This window comes from Choloepus didactylus, chromosome 7 (assembly GCF_015220235.1).
Source record: "Choloepus didactylus isolate mChoDid1 chromosome 7, mChoDid1.pri, whole genome shotgun sequence".
In the NCBI taxonomy this organism is placed as follows: Eukaryota; Metazoa; Chordata; class Mammalia; order Pilosa; family Megalonychidae; genus Choloepus; species Choloepus didactylus.
Window position 1 is genome coordinate 130,067,128 of NC_051313.1, and position 13,495 is coordinate 130,080,622.

Below are 13,495 nucleotides of genomic sequence, written 5' to 3' on the forward strand. Positions count from 1 at the left end.
TACCTTTCTTGATAGTCTTAATTTCCACACTCTTCTCCAAATCTCTTTCTCTCATCTTTTCCTTTTTGCCTGTTGCACTCCCTTTAGTATTTCTTGTAAAGGAAGTCTCTTGTTCACAAACTCTCTCAGTGTCTGCTTGTCTGAAAATATTTTAAATTCTCCCTCATTTTTGAAGGACAGTTTTTCTAGATATAGAATTATTTCTTGGCAGTTTTTCTCTTTCAGTATCTTAAATATATTATACCATTGCCTTCTCGCCTCCATGGTTTTTGCTGAGAAATCCACACATAGTCTTATCATGCTTGTCTTCTCTGTGATGGACAGTTTTCTCTTGCAGCTTTCAGAATTCTCTATCTTTAACCTTTGGCAATCTGGTCAGTAAGTGTCTTGGAATAGGTCTATTTGGATCTGTTCTGTTTGGAGTATGCTGTGCTTCTTGGATCTGTAATTTTAGGTCTTTTATAAGAGATGGGAAATTTTCAGTGATTATTGCCTTCATTATTCTTTCTGCCCCCTTTCCCTTCTCTTCTCATTCTGGGTCACCTATGTCATTATATTCTTGTGCTTCATACTGTCATTCAGTTCCCTGAGACCTTGCTTATATTTTTCCATTCTTCTCCCTATCTGTTCCTTTGTATGTAGTATTTTAGATGTGCTGTCCTCTAGTTCACTAATCCTTTCTTCTACGTCTTCAAACTATGTTGTTGTAAGTGTCCGTTGTGTTTTTCATCTCTTCTATTTTGCCCGTAAGTTCTGCCATTTATTTTTTCAAACTTTTGAGTCCTTCCTTATGTTCACCCGATGTCTTCTTTATATCCTTCACCTCTTTTACCATATCTTCCCTCAGCATGTTGATTTGATTTTTGAATTTGATTTTTTTAAACAACAGCATGTTTGTTTGAATATCTTTAATTAGTTTTTTCAACTCCTGTATCTTGTTTGAAGTGTTAGTTTGTTCCTTTGACTGGGCCATATCTTTGTTTTTCCTAGTGTGACTCTTAATTTTTTGTTGGTGTCTGGGAATTGGTTTCCTGATTAGTTTATTCAAGAGGTCGTTTTCACTGTTTTACTTTGGGCTTTCTTATTGGTTGGTGTGCTGTTTTGTATATATTATGTCCCCCAGAAAAAGCCATATTCTTTGATGCAATCTTGTGGGGGGCAGACATATTAGTGTTGATTAGATTGGAATTCTTCAATCGAGTGTTTCCATGGAGATGTGACTCAATCAACTCTGGGCAAGACTTTTGGATAATTTCCATGGAGGCATTACCCTACCCATTCTGGGTGGGTCTGAATTAAATCACTGGAGTCATATAAAACAGCTGACAAACAGAAGAAACTCAGAGCTGCAACTTACAGATACATTTTGAAGACAGCTCTTGAAAGCAGAGTTTTACTGAGGTACTAGCCCAGAATTTGCCCCAAGAAGTTGATACAGAGACATTTTGGGGGACGCCATTTTGAAACACAATCTGGGAGCAGCTTAAGAGTGACATTTTGGAGAGCAACTGAGAATGACATTTTAAGAAGAGCTGCAGCTAAGAGAGGGCAAAATGCCCCAAGAGCAACATTTTGGAGAATGCCATTTTGAAATGCAACCTAGGAGCAAGCAGACACCACAGCCTTCCCAGCTAACAGAGGTTTTCCTGATGCCAGTGGCCTTTCTCCAGTGAAGGTACCCTATGGCTGATGCCTTGCTTTGGACACTTTATGGCCTTAAGATTGTAACTTTGTAACCAAATAAATCCCTTTATAAAAGCCAATCTATTTCTGGTATTTTGCAAAAAGGCAGCATTAGCAAACCAGAACAGTTGGCTTAGTTTTCTATTTGTTCTTTGGCATTCAGATCAACTTATTCTAGACCTCTATCATAGCTTTTGTTTAACTGATCAGAACTTTTAGCTCTTATTATTTTGGTTTCTGCCCTGCCTGTATGTCTTTCTCACCAGCCAGTTTTCAGATCAGCTCTGCCCCTCTATAACCAGGCACCCACAGCAGCCTGCCTCAGAGGGGTGGGAACTGGGCACCACAGCAAGTTCTCTATGTGTTGGCAAAACAAGTCTGCTGGCTTCCAGTGGTGTTATGTTTTTCTGCCAGTCAGCAAACCCTGGGTTTGCTTTAGAGCACTGCTTTAACTGTTTGGTTGTCCGTATTTCTCAATTTAAACAGGGCCGGTTTCCCAGAATAAGGTCTACAGAGGTTCTGAGAAGTCTTAATATTCCCTTGCACTTTCCAGTCTTCCCAGCAGATGGTGCTGTTCCATGACTTAATTGTCCTCAGAAGGTGTTAACCTTCTGGAGCCGAGGCTATTTCTAACCAGGTGAGGCGGAATTACCTATTGGAGTTCAGCTGCTTCTGGGAGGGTGGGGCTGAATTACCTGTTTTAGCCTGGCTGTGTCTGTCTGGACAGGGCTGAATTACCTCTTACAGCTCAGGTGAATCTGGCTGGGTGGGTCTAAATTACTTCTTAGAGCCCAGCTGAGTCTGGCTGGGTGATGCTGAATTACCCCTCCTCGTGCCTCTGTCTGACTGGGCATGGCTGAAGCTGTGGGTTTCCCACACCCTCACGTTGCTGGGTAAAGTCTGACTCAATGTGGGCTGTCCCCCACTCCCTCAATAGTAGAGGACTCCCCCAGCTGCTGCAGTTTTCAGCCGTCTCCCAGGCAAGTCTCAGGCCACAGGATACTATGTTCCTCAAGGGTGGGGAAAGGGCTTTCAAATTCAGGGCTAGAAATGGCTTCTGCCCTTGTTTTCTCAGACTCTTCATCCCTCAGTGATCTGGGCCTTGAAATGTCCTCCCCTATCCCCCTGATCTCCAAATAATGGGGATCTGCCTCACTGCTGTGAGTGATTTTTAGACTGTGTCCCTGGTGGGAAGTGAGAGGAATCCTAACTGCTGGTTCTATGTTCCCTTCATGCTGCATGAGACTGAGTGAGGGGGAGGGGAGAGGACCCGCCAGCTTGCAAGGGAGTTCTCCTACCTGATATCTCTCTTCTGCTTCAATTCAGCATCTGTAGGGTCCTTCTCCCATCCATACCTTCCTCCAGAGTTCTGAACAAGTCCAGGTAATCTCTCATTTTTGCTATCTGGGGAGCAGTTTTCAGCAGCTGTTTATGTTGCCATGTCAATGCCATTACCTCTAGTGTATTCTTTTTTTTTTTCTTAATCTTCATTTTATTGAGATATATTCACATACCACGCAGTCATACAAAACAAATCGCACTTTCGATTGTTCACAGTACCATTACATAGTTGTACATTCATCACCTAAATCAATCCCTGACACTTTCATTAGCACACACACAAAAATAACAAGAATAATAATTAGAGTGAAAAAGAGCAATTGAAGTAAAAAAGAACACTGGGTACCTTTGTCTGTTTGTTTCCTTCCCCTATTTTTCTACTCATCCATCCATAAACTAGACAAAGTGGAGTGTGGTCCTTATGGCTTTCCCAATCCCATTGTCACCCCTCATAAGCTACATTTTTATACAACTGTCTTCAAGATTCATGGGTTCGGGGTTGTAGTTTGATAGTTTCAGGTATCCACCACCAGCTACCCCAATTCTTTGGAACCTAAAAAGGGTTGTCTAAAGTGTGCATAAGAGTGCCCACCAGAGTGACCTCTCGGCTCCTTTTGCAATCTCTCTGTCACTGAAGCTTATTTCATTTCCTTTCACATCCCCCTTTTGGTCAAGAAGATGTTCTCCATCCCACGATGCCAGGTCTACATTCCTCCCCGGGAGTCATATTCCACGTTGCCAGGGAGATTCACTCCCCTGGGTGTCTGATCCCACGTAGGGGGGAGGGCAGTGATTTCACCTTTCAAGTTGGCTTAGCTAGAGAGAGAGGGCCACATCTGAGCAACAAAGAAGCATTCGGGAGGAGGCTCTTAGGCACAATTATAGGGAGGCCTAGCCTCTCCTTTGCAGCAACCGTCTTCCCAAGGGTAAAACCTATGGTAGAGGGCTCAACCCATCAAACCACCAGTCCCCTATGTCTGTGGTCATGTTAGCAACCATGGAGGTGGGGTAGGCGAATACCCCTGCATTCTCCACAGGCTCCTCAAGGGGGCACTACATCTTTTTTTCCTTGTTTTTCTTTTTTTTTTTTTTAACTTTGCCTTCTTTTTTAAATCAACTGTATGAAAAAAAAGTTAAAAAGAAAACAAACATACAATAAAAGAACATTTCAAAGAGACCATAACAAGGGAGTAAGAAAAAGACAACTAACCTAAGATAACTGCTTAACTTCCAACATGTTCCTACTTTACCCCAAGAAAGTTACCTAATATAGCAACATTTCTGTGAACTTGTTCCTACTATATCCATCAGAAATTAACAGACCACAGTCATTCCTGGGCATCCCCAGAACGTTAAATAGCTTATCTGTTCTTCTTGGATTATTGTTCCCCCTTGCTTAATTGCTCTCTATTGCTGGTTCCCCTACATTCTACATTATAAACCATTTGTTTTACATTTTTCAAAGTTCACATTAGTGGTAGCATATAATATTTCTCTTTTTGTGCCTGGCTTATTTCGCTCAGCATTATGTCTTCAAGGTTCATCCATGTTGTCATATGTTTCACGAGATCGTTCCTTCTTACTGCCGCGTAGTATTCCATCGTGTGTATATACCACATTTTCTTTATCCACTCATCTGTTGAAGGACATTTGGGTTGTTTCCATCTCTTGGCAATTATGAATAATGCTGCTATGAACATTGGCGTGCAGATATCTGTTCGTGTCACTGCTTTCCGACCTTCCGGGTATATACCGAGAAGTGCAATCGCTTGATCGAACAGTAACTCTATATCTAGTTTTCTAAGGAACTGCCAGACTGACTTCCAGAGTGGCTGAACCATTATACAGTCCCACCAGCAATGAATAAGAGTTCCAGTTTCTCCACATCCCCTCCAGCATTTGTAGTTTCCTGTTTGTTTAATGGCAGCCATTCTAATCGGTGTTAGACGGTATCTCATTGTGGTCTTAATTTGCATCTCTCTAATAGCTAGTGAAGCTGAACACTTTTTCATGTGTTTCTTGGCCATTTGTATTTCCTCTTCAGAGAACTGTCTTTTCATATCTTTTGCCCATTTTATAATTGGGCTGTCTGTACTATTGTCATTGAGTTGTAGGATTTCTTTATATATGCAAGATATCAGTCTTTTGTCAGATACATGGTTTCCAAAAATTTTTTCCCATTGAGTTGGCTGCCTCTTTACCTTTTTGAGAAATTCCTTTGAGGTGCAGAAACTTCTAAGCTTGAGGAGTTCCCATTTATCTATTTTTTCTTTTGTTGCTTGTGCTTTGGGTGTAAAGTCTAGGAAGTGGCCGCCTAACTCAAGGTCTTGAAGATGTTTTCCTACATTATCTTTTAGGAGTTTTATGGTACTTTCTTTTATATTGAGATCTTTGGTCCATTTTGAGTTAATTTTTGTGTAGGGGGTGAGGTAGGGGTCCTCTTTCATTCTTTTGGATATGGATATCCAACTCTCCCAGCCCCATTTGTTGAAAAGACCATTATGACTCAGTTCAGTGACTTTGGGGGCCTTATCAAAGATCAGTCAGCCATAGATCTGAGGGTCTATCTCTGAATTCTCAATTCGATTCCATTGATCTATATGTCTATCTTTGTGCCAGTACCATGCTGTTTCGGCAACTGTGGCTTTATAATAAGCTTCAAAGTCAGGGAGTGTAAGTCCTCCCACTTCGTTTTTCTTTTTTAGAGTGTCTTTAGCAATTCGAGGCATCTTCCCTTTCCAAACAAATTTGATAACTAGCTTTTCCAAGTCTGCAAAGTAGGTTGTTGGAATTTTGATTGGGATTGCATTGAATCTGTAGATGAGTTTGGGTAGAATTGACATCTTTATGACATTTAGTCTTCCTATCCATGAACATGGAATATTTTTCCATCTTTTAAGGTCCCCTTCTATTTCTTTTAGTAGAGTTATGTAGTTTTCTTTGTATAGGTCTTTTACATCTTTGGTTAAATTTATTCCTAGGTACTTGATTTTTTTAGTTGCTATTGAAAATGGTATCTTTTTCTTGAGTGTCTCTTCAGTTTGTTCATTTCTAGCATATAGAAACATTACTGACTTATGTGCATTAATCTTGTATCCCGCTACTTTGCTAAATTTGTTTATTAGCTCTAGTAGCTGTATCGTCGATTTCTCAGGGTTTTCTAGATATAAGATCATATCATCTGCAAACAATGACAGTTTTACTTCTTGTTTTCCAATTTGGATGCCTTTTATTTCTTTGTCTTGCCGGATTGCCCTGGCTAGCACTTCTAGCACAATGTTGAATAACAGTGGTGACAGCGGGCATCCTTGTCTTGTTCCTGATCTTAGAGGGAAGGCTTTCAGTCTCTCACCATTGAGTACTATGCTGGCTGTGGGTTTTTCATATATGCTCTTTATCATGTTGAGGAAGTTTCCTTCAATTCCTACCTTTTGAAGTGTTTTTATCAAAAAGGGATGTTGGATTTTGTCAAATGCTTTTTCAGCATCTATTGAGATGATCAATTGATTTTTCCCTTTTGACTTGTTAATGTGTCGTAATACATTGATTGATTTTCTTATGTTGAACCATCCTTGCATGCCTGGAATGAACCCCACTTGGTCATGGTGTTCTAGTGTACTTTTAATGTGAGTTGTTCCTGTCCTTTCTCTGGCACCACCACTTCCGCAGAGATGCAGCTGCTCACGTATCTTTTTTGAAGATGCAGAAGTTTTTATCGGTCACCGCTTCCCCAAAGGGCACCTTGCTTCTGCTGCCTCAGTGCCTCAGAACTTTAGTGTCATTGGTCTCAGATACCACTTTGCCATCCACAATCCTGTGGATGGTGGTCTTGCGGATGGTTTGTGTGGAGTTGCTGCTGCCTAGTGCATCGCTGAGACTGAAGTCCTCTCCGTCTTCTAGCAGGCGGCAATAGGTGGCAATCTCAGTCTCCAGCTTGACCTTGATGTTCAGCAGGGCCTCATACTCCTGGGCCTGGTGCTGCCCCTCTGCCCGGGTCTGTGCCAGCTCCGACTCCAGGTGCAGTAGCACCCCGTTGACAAGCTGCTCCATCTGCAGGGCATAGCAGGCTTCCAGCTCCCACAGGCTGTTCTTCAGGCTGGCTTTCAGGTTTCTCATGGAGTCCAGGTCAATTTCTGAGGACTGGACAGTACATCTCAGCTCTGTGAGTGTCATCTCAGCAGCTCCTATCTCAGTGGACTGAGAGGTGACCACTGTAGTGCTCTCTTCAATCTGCTGAGACCAGTACTTGTCCAGCTCCTCTTGGTTCTTCTGAGCCAACTTGTCATACTAGGCTCAGATGTCTGCCATGATCTTGCTGAGGTCCTGAGACTTGGGTGCGTCCACCTCCACGGTCAGTGCAGAGCTGGCAATCTGGGCTTGTAGGCCCTTTACTTCCTCCTCATGGTTCTTCTTCATGAAGAGCAGCTCCTCCTTGAGAGCCTTGATCTCAGTCTCCAGCTGCAGCTGAGTGACGTTGGTGTCATCAGTGACCGCGTGGAGCCCATGGATGTCACTCTCCACCGACTGGTGCCTGGCCAGCTCAGTCTCGTACTTGACTCTGAATTCATCAGCAGCCAGCCAGGCATTGTCAATCTGCAGAACAAGGTGGGCATTTTCCACAGAAATTTCAAAGATCTGAGCCTTCAGTTCCTCAATGATCTTGAAGTAGTGGCTCCAGTCCCTAACCTGGGATCCCGTTTTCTCCAGGTGTTCCCGAATTCTGCCCTTCAGTCTCCGATTCTCAGTCTCCAGGCTCCCTACTCTGTCCAGGTGGGAGGCTAGGCAGTCATTCAGGGCTTGCATGGTCTCCTTCTTGCCCTGGGTGCCCCCCATTCCCACCAGACACCCGGCAACCCCTCTGGCCAGGTCCCTGGACCCCCAGCAGCCCCAGGAGCTAGAGGAGCGGGACACGGAGGTCTGGGAGCCCGAGTCCCTGGTGCCCACATAGATGCTGGCCGTGCTGCTGGCTGGCCAGACCCAGTGGCTGGGCAACTGGACCAAGCCCAGGGAATGGTAGTTGGTGGAGAAGGTGGTGGAGCAGGTGGTGAAGCTCGTGTTGTCTGGGGAATAAAGCGAGAGGCCAGGACTCGGGATATGGACACAGTCATGTATCTTCCTGATCAACACGACTCCAGTCCAAGAAAGATGACTGCGCCCTACAACCAGCTCTTACTCAGGAATGTGAGTGCAAAGAGGGTGCCACCACTTTTGATAATTGCATTTTTCTTTTCCAAAATTAGTTTGCTCAACTCATTTACCTGTTGTATCCAGGCACCAGATTTCTAACATAAATATGTCAGTCTCCAAGATGATGGAATAAGATTTCCTTAAGAGTGTAAACATATTTAGGCACATAATGTCTCGTTTCTCTGGGTTGGTGTAAAACTGACTAACCATTTGCCAGTGACTTCCTCCTTCCTCCTTCCTCCTTGTGGCAACATCCATGAGGTCATCATCTCCCAGAGAGGTGGGGTGGGGGTGGAAAAGGAGACAAAATCCTATTGTTTCAGTTTTATTATTTACATTTAATAACTCTAGTAAAGGGTATAGTAGAAAATAAAACAGAGGTTCTTCACTAATTCTGATATGATTATTTTGAATTTTGGTAAATAGTTCTCAAAATTTCATGTCTTTTTATGTGCTGTTTCTGAACAAGCTTACAAAACAAGGGTCACTGGCAAACAGCTTTTTTATATGTAGCCTCTAATCAACCCATGGTGTTGATTATAGAATTCCAACTTATGTCATATCCTGGTAATGTCCTTTCAACCCTGTGATTATTAAACCATCCTGTTATCCTTCACAATTTCCAATCTGAAAACAACTGTATTTATTCCTTTTAACAGCTTTTGATTATTCATAATTTTGTCTGTAAGTGCATGTGAGGGGATATGAGATGGGAGGAAGGAATAAAGATTGTTAGTACCAAATAGCCCAGTACACATTAAAACAGCAATAACAAAAATCATAATATCCCATTACAAAATCGATGTGAAAATGTAACCAATTGCTTTATTGCAGAACAGCAGAAAATCGGTTTTCCTGTTTGGCTCTAACTGAGAAGCCAGATGGAAACCAGCAGTCAGTGGCATTCCTGGGACACACAGAACCACACGAGGCAGCGAGCAATAGATTCATGTTTGTATTTGCATATAGCTAGAACTGCATTTAACAACAAAAAACAAATTTCCCAATCCAAATATCTCCCAGCAAATTTTTATTCCTCTGATAGACAGCAGACAGTACTTCTCTTATAACAGACACTTTCTGGTTTTTGCTAACACTTCTAAGTGCTTTAATATAAGGAAAGGCAGGCAGTCCAAGTACATAAATGTTTAGAACAAACTAAGGGGAGTGAATTGTTTTTCTAATTTTTCTGAGTTGCAGAAAGATGCTCATTTAGGGGGATTTCAGTGCATGTTCTATGACTTACAACATTGTACTCACTCCATCTTCAGAAGGAAAATATGAAAAATCAGTTAGGAAGCATAATTATTGTGCTTTCCTATTTATTATTTGGAGATGGATTACTGAATCTCTGTAGATTGTGACCAAAAGTTGTAAAACGTTTGTGAAAAGTGTTTCCACATGTAGAAAGCATTCTCAAGCAGATTAAGTGAGTTGTGAAGGGATTCAAAATAAGTGTGCTGGCCACTTAAACTTGTGACTCACTAGATATTTGCTTTTCATATTCATCCTCTACTGCAAGATGATGCTTTGGAGAAGGGGAAAATATATAGACAGCCACAACACCCAGGGAATCAAACAAGGCTTTTCAGGATAGACCCTCTTATTGCCTAGATGTCAGCAGCCTTTATTGTTAAGATGTCAATTTTCCCTGCTCAAAAAACTCCCAATCAAAATTGTCCCAGAAGGCAAGATGATGTAGTAGGAAGTTCCAGGAATCAATCCCTCCACCAGAACAACTATTAAACTAGTGAGGACTGTCAGAATCAACTATTTTAAAACTCCAAGGTCAAGTGAATCACTGCGCAGCGTCCAGGTAAGGGCAGGAGGAAGAAGCTGGTAAATTGTGGTCAATACTGGTGAATTTTACTCTCCCTGCAGCTGGCTATCAACACCCATCATCCAGCCTCACAGCAGGCAGCAGTGAGGTCCTCTTCCCCAGTTCCTGGTGCAGCTTGCTGGTGCTAGGGTGGGATGTGAATATCTAGTTCCCCAAATCTGAGGTCCAATTGCTGATCACTGCTTTCTATCAGCTACTTCAGACTGCTGGGGGCCTGGCTCTGAGGGCAGCCATTGTTATAATCCACCTCTGGCAAAAGCAGCAGAGGAGTCTTTTTTTTTTTTTTAATGCAATTTTATTGAGATATAATCACCTAACATACAAGCATTCAAAGTGTACAATCACATTGTTCACAGTATCATCGTATCGTTGTGCTTTCATCACCACAATCAAACTTTGAATATTTTCATTAATCCAAAAAATAAAATGAAAATTAAAATAAAAAAGAATATCCAAAACATCCCATTTCCCTCCTCCCCCCTTTGTTCATTTACTTTTTTAAATACAGTTTAACTGAGATATATTCACATACCCTATAGTCATCCACAGTGTGCAGTTATTCACAGCACCATCAAACAGTTGTGCTTTCATCACCAGGATCAATTTTTGAACCTTTTACTTACTCCAAAATAAAAACAAAAAAAAAGAACACCTAAATCTTTCCATCCCCTCCATCCCACCCTATTCTTCATCTAATTTTTGTCCCCATTTTTCTACTCATCTGTCCATACACTGGAAAAAAAGGAGTGCGAGCCACAAGGTTTTCACAGTCACACTATGCAATCTACATAGTTGTACAACCGTCTTCAAGAATCAAGGCCTCTGGGCCGAAGTTTGACAGCCTCAGGCATTTCAGCAGAGGAGTCTTAAAGACAGGACCCTTCCTTAACACTAAGGGAAAACAGTTAAAAGACTGTTGTGGAGCAAGTGCCAAATCAAGAAAACACAGCTTCAAAGAGCCATAGGAGAGACTCCTGGCACCTTGCTGGCCCCTCACTCATCTCCATAGGGCATGGTGGAGCCAGTAAGCACTGCCGTTGTGTGTCCCAGGCCCCCTTCCAGCTGGGAAAGAGGGGTCTAGGAAACTACCGTCCAGCTCCCACCCCCCACCCCCAGGCAAAAGCAGCAGCTTGGGAAATCAAAAGCAGTGTAGGAAGCAGTTGAGTTGGGCAGCCTGGGGCAAAGGCTTACCTGTTTTAAGGCCTGTGGTAGAGCGACCTAGAGAGAGAGAAGTTCTGTTTCCTAGGGAGTAGAGGGACATTGAAATTCCTGTAAACAAGGAAGCCGCTAAGGCTACTAGCAAGCACAACCTCAGGACAAGACACAGGCTCAGAGAAAATAGGGAGGATCTTGCACTTTGCATTTGTCCAGGGCTGACATTCTTGATAGGACAATCTGAGCTCTGAAGGAGAGCCCTGGCCAAGGCAAAGCCAATTTTAAAGATTGTGAAAGGTGTTTCTTACATTGGTTTGTTTGGTTTTATTAATTCCTGGCACTCAAGAAAATCTCTGTCATATCTCTTGCTGGATAAAACTGAAGAAAAAGACAGCTCAGGGGCTAAATCCCAGAGTAAACATTTTAAAATATTAATATGTAGTGTGCAAAAATAGATTTCAAGACAAACAAAGAAATAGGAAATGATGACCCATCCAAAGGAGGAGGATAAAAATCCAAAAAACTTCAACAATGAAAACCAGATATGGACATAATGGGCAAAGAATTTTTTAAAATGATGCTCAATATGTTCAAGGAGATGAAGGATAATACAGAGGAAAAACTAAAGGATATCAGGAAAAGAATAAATAAACAAAATGAGAATCTCAATAGAAATTTTAAAAAGGTACGAAACAGAACTACTGGAGTTTAAGACCACAATAAATGACATGAAAAATTACCAGGTGGGTGGTGGGGTTGTTTCAACAGCACATAGGAGCTGGTGGAAGAAAGAATCAGTGAACTCAAAGACAAGAAAATTGAAATGAGTCACGCTGAGGAGCAGAAAGACAAAAGAATTAGAAAAAGTGAATATAGCCTAAAAGACATGTGGGACACTATCAAGCATACCAATATACTCTTTATGGGATTCCAAGATGGAGAAGAAAGCAAGAAAGGGGCAGAAGGAGTATTCAAAGAAATAATGATAGAAAATTCGAAAATTTAGTGTTTTAGCTCCCTGGCTGCTAAAGCAAATAGCATACAATGGTTTGGCTTAAACAATGAGAATATATTGGCTCACAGTTTTGAGGCTAGGGGAAGTGCAAAATCACAGTGCCATCAAGGTATTGCTTTCTCCTGGAAAAGTGTGGCATTCTGGAATGGCTGCTAGGTATTCTTGATTCTTTCCTTTTCTGTCACATGGCAATGCACATGGCTGCCTTTCCTGGCTTCTCCCTTCTCTTCTGGGATCCACTGACTTTCAATTTCTGGCTGGTCCCTCTGGCTTTCTCACTGTGTATGGCCTTCTCTAAAAGGCCTTCAGGATTAAGACCCATCCTGACTCAGTTGGGTCACACCCTCACTGAAGTAACCTCATCAAAAAGTCCCATTTGCAATGGGTTTGCACCTACAGGAATGAATTAGGATTAAGAAATGTCCTTCTAAGGTATATACCTCTAAGCCATGAACTTTAGCAAAAGATGTGAATATACTCCCCCAAGAAGCCCAACAAACATCAAACAGGATAAACTTGAAGAGAAATACGTACAGATACTTAGTAGTCAAACTGTTGAGTACAAAAGGACAAGGAGAGAGTTCTGAGAGCTGCAAGAAAAAAGCAGTGTGTTATGTATAAGGGAATTCCAATTAGAGTAAGTGCTTATTTCTCATCAAAAATAATGGAGGCAAGAGGGTAGTGGTATGAATAACTTAATATGATGAGAGAAAACAATTGCCGACTAAGAATTATATCAGGTGAGAATTTCTTTCAAAATGAGGGAGAGATTAAGACATTCCCAAATAAACAAAAGCTTAGGGAATTCAATACCACTAGACTTGCCCTACAAGCAATGCTAAAGGGAGTTTTCAGACTTAAAGGAAAATGCACTAGACAGTGTATCAAAGAGGCATAAAGAAATAAAGAGCTCCAGTAAAGGTAACCATATGGGTAATTATAAATGGCAGTACTATTGTGTAGTATTTTTTAGTGTGTACCTCCACTTCTTAGTTCTTACAGGTGCCACAAAGCAAATGCATAACAAATAATGATACATCTATGATTAAGACAAATAATGTTACAAAGATATAATTTGTGACAAGTACAAAAAAAGGTGGGGGGACAGAGAAATACACAAAGAGTGTATGTATATGCTATTGAAGTTAAGTTGGAATCAAATAAAAATGATTATTATATATTTAAGATGTAAAATTTTAACCCCACGGTAACCACAAAGAAAATATATTTTTAAAATATATCAAAAAAGAAATAGAAGGGACTCATGAAAGTAG

The 13,495-nt window shown here is 41.6% G+C and overlaps 1 pseudogene; it reads right to left on the minus strand.

The window, feature by feature from the left end:
- Nucleotides 1-6,780: 6,780 nt before the first annotated feature.
- On the minus strand, nt 6,781-8,469 carry LOC119540817 (annotated as a pseudogene).
- Nucleotides 8,470-13,495: the final 5,026 nt, after the last annotated feature.